Genomic DNA, 13,203 nt, shown 5'->3' with positions numbered 1-13,203 from the left:
TATTTCGAATGGACTATCAAAGAGGAGGCTCGCAGGAGGGTTGAGAGCACGGAGGGGGACGCTGAATCGAGAAAAAGCGAGGCACTTGGACGTCGAAAGGAAGACGACCCTCGGCAAAACGGTTTTCTTTCACGATTAGCGCCGGTGTCGCGGTACTTCCGTTCGGTCTCCGCCTCGCGCCACATCCTATCGCCTTTTACTTCTTCCCCTCTTTAATATTCAGCCACCGTTCTCGTAACCTGCGTTGTGCCACCGCCGCCAGCAACACGCTAGCACACACACAGACGCGCAAGCGTGCCTGTATATTGATGAACACGTGTGCGAGAGAGTCACCGCACGACTCGCACATGCACACACGACTCGACTGCATTCTCCGCGAGACAATGGGCGTGCCTACCTCACGTGACAGGCACGTGAGCACCCTCGAAAAGAGCCTCCCCCTGCTCACCTCGCCGGCCCCCTCGTACCTGACGTTCATTCATACCGATTCGTCCGTTTCGTGGGCGACGACGATGACCCTACACTCGCCTTGAAAAGTCAAGATGAATCGAACCCGCGCCGCGCGACCACGAAGGGCAGAAAGTGCACGCCCGGTCTCAGGTGAGACGCGTGTTCTGCCTTTTGCGTTAGGCTCTGGCTGCGAGGGAGCCAGGCGTTTCGATTCGGGGAAGTGTCGTGTCATTGGGAGGACATGCGGTTTGTCTATGGGGCCGGATACGGTTCGGTGGATTCGATTCCGGTCGATTTCCTGAGCTCGTGTCGCGTCAGGGTGTGTTTGATTGGGCCTTTAGACTCAATGGAGAATTTTTTTCGAAATAGATGAGCTCGTTTCACAGTCAGTCGTATAATTGATGGCGCACATTTTACATCAGAGAGTAACTTTTTTTATTCTCAATTACGAGACTTGCTTTCAGAAACCTGCTAATAGTGTACCCGGTAAAATATTGTGCAATTTACACTAATTAGAGAGCTATTAGAAAAGGAAAATTTAGGTAAATCATGTTCCACCGGACGGATGTCAGAATCGTTGTAGAAAATATGAAAGGCGCCGGCGTTGGCGGTGCCCAACATGGCCGCCACTTTCTTTTATGCAAACTATAGTTCCCTAGAGATACATCGGACTCGACTGTGCTACCAGTGTTGCTTCTAACGACTTTCTGCCATGATTTACCCTAAAGACAAGGCACCGAACCAATACACTTCCGTGTACTACGTACACTGTTACTGTAACGTTGATAATAACAATTTACAAAAATTGTGTACAGTGTCTGTATCACTGGGACAATGGAAAGGTACATTCGAGGTTACAAACAAACGTAAAATAAATATTGGAGGGTCGAGTCGAGGGTCCTTGGGTCACCAATACCCTTCAAAACGCGCCTCGCATAAATAAATACCTTTTAACCCACCGGTTCAGTCATGAGGCATCCCCTAACTCGGCTCCACGCATTTCAAGCATATCCCGAAAACCATCATGCAAATGGCATCGCCTCGCACGACATATTAAGTGTCTATAAACACCTCTGGTAGCCCACCTAGTGTTTAACGATTTAATAGCCGACCACGTGCCTATGATTCATACTGTGGAGTCCGATGAATTTAAAGTGGCCGTCGACTGACAGTCGTGGACGTGAGAATTAATATACGCGATCGGACGAGGAAGTCTCAAACCGGAATTGATCAATAATTAATCTTCCCAAACCCAGCGAAGTATAGTTAATCACACGAGCCTCTGAAGTAAATGAAATTGACTGGATTTAGAAGGATTAACACTAAACTCACCACAGCCGGTCTGTTTTATATATTTTATTCTACAAAGTCAATTTTCCCTTTTTTTTTTAAGTTAGTAGTCTTACTGTTGCAGGGTTGCTATTAACACAGTGGCGCAGTTAGGAAGAGGACAATCTACAGAAAGAATTGAAAATACAGAATAAAATTTCCTCAAAGGCCACTTCGTATTTTGATGAAACGAAAAATGGAATCGTTTCGTTTTGCAGTCGAGGTATTTAGAGTTGAAGAACGGAGTTCAGGTCGCAAGAAGTGACTGTCCGGAGCACAATGCAACGGCCCCGTGTCTCGAATCGATAAAGGAGCCGGCGTTTATTATTTCGCAAGGCAACCCCTCCCGTGTGAACGTTCCTCGACCCTCACCAGTTCGTGGCTCGTGGTTCGTAATTGCCGGGCAACAACGAAACGAAACGAAACAGGCGCGTCTAGTCGGCTCTATGAGATAGCTCGGCTCTGACTCACTCTCCCCCGCAACGAGAGTTTCAAGTTTGAACGCTTTCTGCACGCCGCCGCTCCGCGCCGTGCCACCGACATGTTACGCTTTACAATAATCGTAACGATCTACGGGAACGCGTTCATGAATCGGTTAGTTCCCGCGTTCAACCACCGCACAGCAGTGAAACGGAGTGAGCGTGAATGCTTGACCGCTACCTGGCGGACAGAGACCTCATTCTGGAAGAATTAATTGCCCGACGAAAGTGTTCGGACATTAGAACAACCTGGGCTGCGGTCTAGTTAGGTGAACATCAGAGAAAGGATTCGCTGCTCGTTTAAACCTCGTGCAAGCCTCAGAAAACCATTGCATGGATGGTTCCAAAGTACTTTGTTCAATTGCAATTTTTAACGAAGTCGAAAGGATCAATGTCTAGTGAGTCCTTAGTAATTAAAAAGTAGTTCCAGAATGAAAAGTTGGCCGCAGTTTGACAGCGTTGAACCCGCCAAAGACGTGATGAGTAGTCTTATTGAGGCTCCTTTTAGGCGCCGTTGGACAGCCATAAGTTGGACACGGATCCCGAGCGTGTGTAAGGAAGCGCGGGTAATTAGAGAGTAGATGAACGTGTCGCAAGACTGTACCTGCATGAAATGCACGCGTGTGCACGCGGCTGGGTTTTCTATGTGTATCACGCTGGAATCGTAACGTGCAACACGACTCGTGAATCACTGGGCTCTCGGCCCCGGGTTGAGCAAGAGGGAGTTGCTCGAAGCCACGAATCGACGATAGATAAACGCGGCAGATCGCATTATCACGATCCTTTGGGGACCCACGGGGTTATCCGGGTTAATCGAAGAACCCGGCCCACGGTGTAACGACGATTATTATTCGATCTGGCGAAATTTCTGCCGGGAGCGAATTCCCTTTCCCGAACGCACAAAATTGTCAATGTAAACTCCTATAGTATGTTCCACGTGTCAAAATGAAGGTTTCTGTAGAAATTTTTGTTGTCATTTAATGGCAGTATGTACGAGAACATATTGTGCAGTTAATAATAACTGTTTAATTTAATGCTGAACGATTCAAGACCGATCTGGAGCAACCGTGGTTCTTCGGAACCCAGCTTATTATCCTTAGCGGTCATTAGGCCGTCCAGATTAGCGACTTTTAACCAGGATCAAGCGGTTTTGCAATTCGCATTGTTGCGGAACGTATTTGCGTTATTAATAGACCGCGCGCGACTGTTAGACAGCGTTAGAACACCTGCTGAGTCCGCACAGAATGCGATACCGCGGAATGATTGCATAGTTCGCGCCGGCTATCCTTATCTCTTGTTACTGTAAATAGAAACCATTGAGTTTCGATCCTATCTGCTCGGTGTTTATTCAAAATCTTGGATAATATCTCTCGATGCTTTGTTTCTGCCCGCCCGATGGAGGACTGGTCTGTGTAATTAGCGTTTCGACAGTAATGGAACGCCCCATGGCTGTGTTTGAAAAGCGTTAGACACTGCGGAGATATTTATTATCCTATTTACTTGGTGTATTAAGACCTTGCGTTCACTTAATGTGGCCTTTAACGTTAATAATTGGGAGCAACAGTCCATAAATTACTCTGTATCCTTTATGGAGCAACATTTTTCATGTATGATATGTTCATGAGCCATTTGCATCTATTAGTCGTATTTTACAGTACGTTAATCAAGAGGTGTTTCATAGGATATGCGAAAAGAATGTTATGCTTCGTGATCAGTGCAGGAAGAGTGGAATAAACTGCTGAGGGTGGATAAATTAATGGAAACACAGTTTCGGGATTAGATAGAAGTTTATTGCTCTCTTCAATAATTCGATCACTTATTTATTTCTAAAAAGTTCAGATTTATTCCCTGTAGAAAAGTACATTAAAATTCACAAATCCACAAATAATGAATAACTACGACCATAGTTTCCGTTTCTACCGATAGGGGCCACTGCGCGCCAACATGGCGTCCAAGCCGACCTCGCGATTAAAATCTTGCAGAATTCGGTAAAAAGTCGTCACGCCTGTTTGCAAAAACTCGCGCAATGAATTGTTCACCGCCGGCGAGCATTATCGTCGAGACGGTGTTAACGGGAAAGCCTTCGAAAAAGAGAAAAACAGGCTTAATTATCCGAGGCGAGGACGGTCCGGTTTAATGGCGGCGGCGTCTGGATTTTTCGACCGGCTTGTTTCATTATCGCTGCGCGCGTGTATTTATGGGTGTCGAAGGTCCGTGGCGCGAACGGTACGCGCTAATTGTTAAGAGGCCCGTAACCCCGCGATGGTTTCTTCGTTATTTTCACTTGCAACCTCACGCTGAAACGCGCGTTGCAACGCCTGTTCCCGGCTATGTAAGTACCTGTCGTGGCATGCACCCGCCGGATATAAAATGTAACGCGCAAAACCTGGCCGAGCACGCCACGACGGGTTTGCAAATGCGCCAACTCCGAAGGGCTATGAGCCGCCATAATTCAGTCCTCGGGGCGAGAATCGTAAATCCGCGGAATGTCGAATCCCTACGCGGCCGTGAACCGTTAAGTAGCGCCGCGTCCATTATCTTTATGCGTCCGTTCCCCTCTTCATTCTGCGATAGATTTTTCGATTTTGGTCTGCCCTGACTCTACCAGTCAATCGAAGCACCCAAATTTCAGCAGAAAATGTAATCCTTCTAAAAACGAACTGTTTCTCTCATCTTTAAATTTCTCAAAAAATATTCTGCGAGCCCAATGGAGATCTAGAAAAATTTGCCAATACTTGGCGTATGGTTGCGAGAGTCTGAGGCAACAATTTCAAGGATGTGCAACGACAGTGCAGCGAGATGCATGTGTGGCACTATTGCCGGAGCATTTTTCGAACTTGTTACGACCGGGGCGGCGTCGACGGAGGTTTCTTTTCCGACAGGGTCTCGTCGATGGTTCGCCGAGGATGCGGTTAAATCGCGGCCAACGTTTCGGCGCCTGTGTCGATTTGTTTACTGCCCGGCCTACGTCGAAGCAACATTTACGACGGGTCTTTTTTCGGTTTGGCTGACGACGATATACACGCGGAGCCTGGCCGGCCGAGTCTGCTGTATACCCTTCGGTTCCCTTCGGTTCCCTTCGGTTCGTTCAAAGCCTCCACCTCGAGAGCCTTTGTCCTCTTCCATCCTCCTCCGCCTCCTCCACCGGTTCTCGCCGCGGCCATTTTCTTTCTCTTCGCTTTCTTTTCGGTGAATACCTACCAGCGAAGTAGACGCGACTTGGAAGTCCTGACGACGCTGTGGTCTCGAATTCTATAATACAATTTACCATCAACATTAGTTACTCGCTGCAAAAGATGTGCCATTATCAGACCGAGGATTTTATTCAGTTACAGTAATATTAGTAATTTCTATATCGCCCATAAATATTCCTCGATATTAACACATCTTGCGCGGGCACTTTGCCGTCAAAGTCTTACCGTGTTTCATTCATTCTTGCGACGCACGTTTTGTATTTTTGCAACGCATGTATGTCTATCCGATTTTATTGTAAAAACACATCGATCACAAAAACCCATCGATAACAATAATCCATCAATAATCCGTGAAAAACGACTTTAGTCGCTTCCCTCGCAAGATGTGTTAATAGCACATATTGCCAGCAAAAAGTCTACCTAGGAACAAATTTGTTTAGATAAAACGTTTGATTTGTACAAAAATTTGTGGTGAAACTCGCCCAAGTAATAACTTTCAAAATAAATGTCATAAAATTTCAACGATTCTCGTGTCACAGGATTAATCGCTAAATTGTCATTAGCCAATTTCCAAATTGTCAAAAGTACCCATAAAAATATTTCTGCAGCCATGGAGGGTTGTCAATTTTGTTGAATCCTCTGCAGAAATTAGATTGTGGAACCGCTGAAAAGACGTTGTGGACCACTGTGCGATCCCATGAGAGGAAGAAAAGGAACGGAGCCGAGGAAGATGAAGAGAGAGATAGATAGGGAGCGAACAGAAAGAGGAGGCAGAGGAACGCGAGAGAGAAACGGGTAGAAACGACACACGAGCGATGACTCATGGTAAAAAGACCCCGGTGGTCGACTACTCTGATTCGAGCGATCGTGCCACGGGATTTTCTACACTGTTTCTTCCCCCGGGATACCGTGTACAACGTTTCTTCCGTCATTTTCGTACGCAGGATGCTGCTACGAGGGCAAAAAGCTGAGAGCAGGATGGATGAGGTCAGTGTCAAGCGTCGGGCATTGAGATCGACGATCGCTTTTGATCTGCTGCTTCGATTTTCCATTGCAGAATGCAGGATTTTTCTCAATATCTGCAGAAACTATAGATTGACATCGTCTTGACGAATAGCATGAACGTTCTGGTAGTGTTTAGCTACCGTTAGAGCATCGGGATCTTGCAATTTTGCGAATTGAATCGTGAATTAGATCACTGGAACGACGAAACATTTATCGTCGAGTAGAAGCTGTAGCTGTGTTAAACGTGTAGAAGAGAAGCGAGCGAACGAGTATTTCCTCCGGTTCCCTCCAAAGATGATATCTCTTAAGAATCCTCGAAGAAAACAGTCCTGCTTTTGTCACCATCACCTAACTCCACTTAATCTTATCTTTCCTTTCCACTTATTTTCGCTGCACCCCTAAAGCAAAGTGGAGCCCTCCGCTGCACTTATTCAGCTCCTTGTGGTGCAATTTCTGAAAACGAGGATCCCCATAAAAATCCACAATGCAGTTACAAAAGTTCCATCCGATCGGACCACTCTCCATTCGCGAGGAGGACGACGCAGCAATCTCGCAGCGAAGAAAACAAATTCCAGTTTTCATGGGTCGATCTTCAAAAGCAAGAGAACTCAAGGTTCCCTACGAAGATGGCCGCGGCGGATTGCGCCGGGCCGCGTTTGTTGCAAGTACCGATGCAAACGAGATCGCGACACGTGCAACCGATCCGGAGGTGGACGTCGTTCCCGATTCGGTTCACCTTGAAAGAAGTCACCGTCGCCTTTGGTTTTTCGAATTACGTATGCGCGCCGCCGTGGCTCCATATAAATAATAATTCGATCGCCGGACTGTGCACGTCTTTATGCAAAACAAAATGCGTCACTTGCCAGGCAACAGAGCCAAACGGAAATTTACTTGTTCCATTGATAATCCTAATTACTGCGAATTATATGCTCTTATGATGAGTGGATCGAATTCAAAACTGTGAAAATATTCCAAAAAATCCACAGTCTGGTAATTACGAAAGGACTTTCATTATCTCAGGTCAAACCAATAAAATGCAACACTGTTTATTGCATAAATCGATAAAGGTTGAATCTGGCGTTAGAAGAATGATGGATTATTCCAGAGCAGAGATTTATGTCTCTGTCCTTGGAAATTGGCGAGCGAAGCCACGCCCTCGGGCCCCGGACCCGGGGCCCCGTTTTGGCGAGACGGGAGTGGGGGTGGGGAGGCCTGCGCGATAAAGACGTAACGCGACGCCCGGTTATGGTGTTTCTCGTGGGTGCGATTATGCTCCACGCACTCCGCGGCCACGAATTCATTTCGTTTCGCGTCTGGGGACGCACACCAGGCGACGCGACGCTTCTTATAAGGATCGAACCACCGTCGAATGGGAAACAGCAACGAGACACCGGGCCCTCGGCCTATCCCAAATCTCGTCCCGGAATTCGACATTAACAATTCAAAATGCCTCGCGACGGGTTTCACTTTCTGACAGAACGGGGATCGGCGTCGATACGATCTACTTGTCGAACAGACTGGCTGCAGAAGTGTGGAGGAAAGATTGATCTATGTAGAGACATATTTGTCGATATGGTAATCTGTACAAAATATTACATACGGTAGACACTGTGGGTTTTACGTATTTGTAACAAAAATGAGCAAATCCTCGTGCAAAGGATTGCATAAGGATTGAGGATAATGCGGATTCAGGAATCTGATATTCCTAGAACCCTCGAAGACAATTGCTATGGCTTCCTCGGAAAAAGACGCGTCAAATCGATGACACACTTCATGTTCCGCAGAAGTCGTACTTCACTGACTTCCGCTCAGGATTAATCGCTCAGGCGCCACCGGAGTCACAAACGGATCTCTTGTTCGTGGGGCGTCCGCGATCGTTGCGCAAAACTATGTATCGCTGCCATTGATCCGGCACAGTACACATTGACAAGATTTGTAAGACATGTCTGTGATCGCCTCGCGCGGTATTCATCAGGCAACTGGAACGCGTTACCCCCGTGTCCTTGAATCCTCCATGAATCTTCGGTATTGCGCGATGAATGGCCAGCTGAATGTCCCGTATTGTGGTTCTGCTTATGCGGAAAAATGTTATGCTCGTCATACTGGACACGAGCAATTCATCGGAAGCAGAAACACAAAGCAATTGCTGTTTTCCTGTTGGCGAAACAATTCCTCATTGGAAAATCGGAGCTCATTAATTCTTGGTTCATGGACATTGTGACCACTTTCGAGGCAAATTAAAATTTACTTTCGTATAAATTCGTTCCTTTCTTCAATAATGATTATTGGACTGACGATCCTTGTGCAAAATATAAATTTTGTGCATCCATTGCAATTTTGTGCAATTTTGTGTGTAAATTGTAAAAAATAGGGGCCAAGTAAAAACTCCTTTCTTTACTAATTTTAGCAAGTTGAAAATGGCACATCTTTTCGCTACTTTAATTTTTGTCCCAATTCTTTTTCTGTCAAGAAGAAAAATGGCGACCTGTGGGAACAATACTAACCGAGATGGCAAGAGGATGTTTTAGAATTCTGTGTTTTACGATATTGAGTAACGCGTTACTCAACAGATTGAGTAACAATCGGCAACGCGTAGAAGTGCTCTCGATTGTGATTCGAGCATTTTTCCACGACCCGGAAACATCGTCGCGTATCGATAGCGAGAACGAGGAACGGGGAACGTGATTTCTCTGAGTGTAATTATAGGTTCGCGGTGTGTCGAAGCGAACGAGCACAAAGACCGAATTAACGCAGGGCGGATGTGAGCCTCTCCATAATCGAACTTAGACAATAGGCACGACGACTACCACGCTCATCGACACGAACGCCGCTTTAAAATATGCGGATATTTCTCCGAATAGTAAGAAGCCTAGCCCCTGTAGCCCTGGAAGATCTCCCCGCAGTACATTTCCAATACGGCACGGAGAAAGTGATACCGCGGGGGACCAGCGAATTCAATCTGCATCGACAATGAATCGCGCCCCTGTTTATATGTTTTTCAAATCTCCAGGCCGAACCTGTTTCCTGTATTATTTAAAAGCAGTCCTCGAACCTCTCGAACACTTTTCTAACTGCTTCGAGATCAACCAACGAGACGTACAAAACGCGCCTACGGAATCATTGCACGTAATATCCTAATTTTATCACTGTGAAAAAATTTTAGGAGAAATGTACAATTTCCCAAAAAATATATTCGGCGGATAAAGCAATCGAGAAAAATTGAACTGTGCCGAAAGGGTTTAGTAAATATTGTGAGAAGCTAATAATACAGTCAAAATAAAAATCCCCAAGCCAATAAAGCAATTGAAGGTTCACTTATGCAAAGAAGGGGTCATAAATGTTGTTAGAGACCGGAGGCACAGCCTCACGGGACTGGAATCAGTGTTAAGCAGAAAGCTGAATGAGAGGAGGCCGCAAACGAGCGAAGACAGTCGCGGATAAAGTTTTATTGCGCAATGATCGCCGGCGAGAGACATAGTAAGCAGTCTTTCATAACTGTCGCCATGGCTGGCGCGTTTCTTTCTAATGGGAATCGGGGGGCGCCAGGACAACGGGAAATCGCGCAGGGCAACGATACCCGCGATAATAACGCGTATGCGGGACAGTGATCGATATTTAGCCTGGGACAAAGCCGATGACGCCGATCCAAGCCTCTGTCATCGGCGCGACCGCCATTACGTAATGCGAATTACGCAAGGCCGCCACGCAAGGATCGTGTCAGCTGTTCGGGCTGTGTTGCTACCAGAGAGTATCTCGGCGAGAGAACAATGCTCTTTAGTCGCTTTATCAGGCTCATTCGACCCCGGCTCCCCAAAACGTCTCGCTTTGGGTAGCTTCGAATCAATAGTCTGGCGTCTGACGTTCGGGACCCCATGGAAATTCCATAGATACCGGCGTCCCCCCGGAAATTAACTGCTGCTTCGTGTACTCTGTTTTATCTGGATGCGCGGTGTCGGACCGCGTGGAAAATGAGCTTCGCCGAAAATACGATAGAACCGCCTAACGCTTATCTACCAGGAGCATTTTGACCCTCTGAGCGAAAACAAATTTTATTTAGAACTTTAATTTAATAAATAAGCAGTAAATGAAAGACGTGGAGGATGAAGAAATTCGGTTTCTACCGTGACACGGAATTTTGTGATTCACAGAATTTTGTAATGGTGCTCGCCTTGGACAATAAATTTACTCAGGAAAAGGTCTTACTGTAAAAATCGGACACCTCACGCGCAACAGCCTAATATCACCGTACTAAATAATAAAGAGGCCCGTCACTCTGCTAAGGAGAACCGACAGGTCGTTCGAGGCTCCAAGAACCCAAAAACCATTTACAATCATTTTCGTCGCCGTACTCCGTTGACCCTGTCGTGCCTCGAACGATCACGAGGAAACAGAGTGACACCACGGTGCAGCGCGGCGGTGTCGTCTCGCGTCGTTTCGTTCGATGTGAAATTGAATTTCCAGCGCGTCGCCAATAAAGAAGATCGTCGTCTCTCGCGAGGGTGGCCGACGTCGGATATTTTTTTCTGACGAACCGAGAGACGTTTCGACGATGGCGACAGAGACCGATGGCGCCGATCAAGATATTTGACTTCTGACTGCCATGCCGGCGGGGTTAACTTGAATTTATGGGGAGGTCGCGAACCGACTGCCACTCGGCAAACCGGATTAAATTGCGTTTGCACGGTCACAAAGGGACAACGCTTAATGTCTGCCAGCTCGAGCTGCTCCCACTTAATTACCGAAGTTGCTCTCTCTTTCTCTCTCTCTCTCTCTCTCTCTCTCTCTCTCTCTCTCTCTCTCTCTCTCTCTCTCTCTCTCTCTCACTGCCGTTGCTTCTGCACTTTGCCGAGCCGAAATCACGGAGCAGCTTCGCCGAGATTGCTGTCGTAGCCCCGAAATTTGCGTCAGGCTTCGTTGCTTGAACGGCCTCGTTAAAAACCATGCTTAAAACTGCATACACACGTGAGAAACCAGATCGACTCTCACGATTAGAGCATTATATAGCAATTACTTCGTGGGTAACTGTACGTTGACAAGTCGGTGACGCTGGAGCACCGTTTTGGCACCTGGCGGAGCATTCTCAATGGTAACGCCGGAACAATGTTTCCAAATTCACGTAATCAATTCCCAGTGAAACACTACGGATCTTTATGCGAAATGAAAATTTCACAGCTTATTTGGTAAAACCTGGGACAAGGAACGGGTCCCACTTATCAATTAGAAAATTGTTGAACTTTAAAAATGTGCACTCGGCATAAAAGCATGAAGATCTAGAGATCGCTGGACCCAGCAACCGGACAACAATTGTGGTTGCAATTTTCTGCGTTTCGATGCGTAATCGGCGTCGATTTCGACCAGATCGTGTTCCATGGGTGTCGCTACCCCATGGTCAAGCGGATGAAGTAATTCACGGGTCGCAATGGTCTAACGACATCCTGCAATTAAAGTGGTTGCTTCGATACCGCTCGCGGTCGGAGCGCCGAGAAAGAGATTGCGCGCGTGGAACATGTATAGCGAGCGTCGCGCGAATCCGCGCTGGAATTCGGTGAAATCATTTTCACTCGTTACCCGCTTCCGGTCTTTCTCTAGAAAAATGGCCCCGTTACGAGGAGGATGCAACAACGCCGTGTATGACGGCGCAGCTGGTGCAGGCCGCGGGTCAATTTTCCCAGGCTTTCTATCTCACGGTTCAGTTGACATTGACCTCCTTCGCAATCAGACGCTCTTACCCATCAATATCGGACCGCTTATACGAGCATTCCCGGAATATTAAGCGAGCCACGTCTTGCGAACCGCAACGACAGAGTGCACGGTCAAACAACCAATTACTGAACTCGAATATTATTTGTCTCGACGGTGGGGGTAAACACTGGATTCAAAGGATGATCGTCGATCCGGTCGTTTGATTCGATTGTTTACTGGAATGACGGCATTGGACCGGCGTGGAAACACTGTTTACGTTATTCCAGTTACGAGCCAGAGCTGGATTGGAACGCTACTGGACCAATGTGAGCCCAGCTTCGAGAATAGAAATGTAATAATTAAATTTCATCCGATCAGTCTTTCCATAAAATCTGTTTATCGTGTTTTCAGGGACCTGTTTGCCCCGTTTGTGGAATTTGGAAAAATCTGGAACGCCAGAGTCGGCTAGTCGAGCAATTTCAATTTCGTCGAGCGTAATAAATGAAAAGGTCGCGTTCACGGTGGTTTAAATCGCGACGTAGCATGCGAGGCATTCACGTCACGCGAGGATTCGCTCTCGAGGAGATCTTGAAAATGATGTGCACGCGCTGGGCCCCCGATATCGCTGCGAGCGTTTCCCATTTAGCCATTCAATAACACTCGAATGTATATACTCGAGCCTGCTTAAACGATTGCATTATGATCATTGTATTATGCCCGACGCCGAGGATCTAGACAGACTGCCGTTGACCGATATCACGCGATGTCTGATACTCGAATGAGTAACTGCAGCGCGGATCTGTTTGCGTTCGTTATTCATTAGCTGCAGCTCTACAAAGAACAATGGGACTTCGAGTGTCAATTGGTGGACGATCTGGAACCTGAGAAAAGTACTCCCATTGACGATATTAATGCACTAACTGCAGTCTGCGACATATTAATGCGTTAACTGCGGTCACTATAAATGCATAAAGTCCGCACTAATTAGCAAGCTTAATGCCTAACACTAGGTTTACGGGACCCGTCAAAATGACGGGTTGTAATATTTTTAATTTACGACTATT

The sequence above is a fragment of the Halictus rubicundus genome, chromosome 9 (assembly GCF_050948215.1).
Source record: "Halictus rubicundus isolate RS-2024b chromosome 9, iyHalRubi1_principal, whole genome shotgun sequence".
In the NCBI taxonomy this organism is placed as follows: Eukaryota; Metazoa; Arthropoda; class Insecta; order Hymenoptera; family Halictidae; genus Halictus; species Halictus rubicundus.
Note: the sequence above shows the minus strand (reverse complement) of the source record.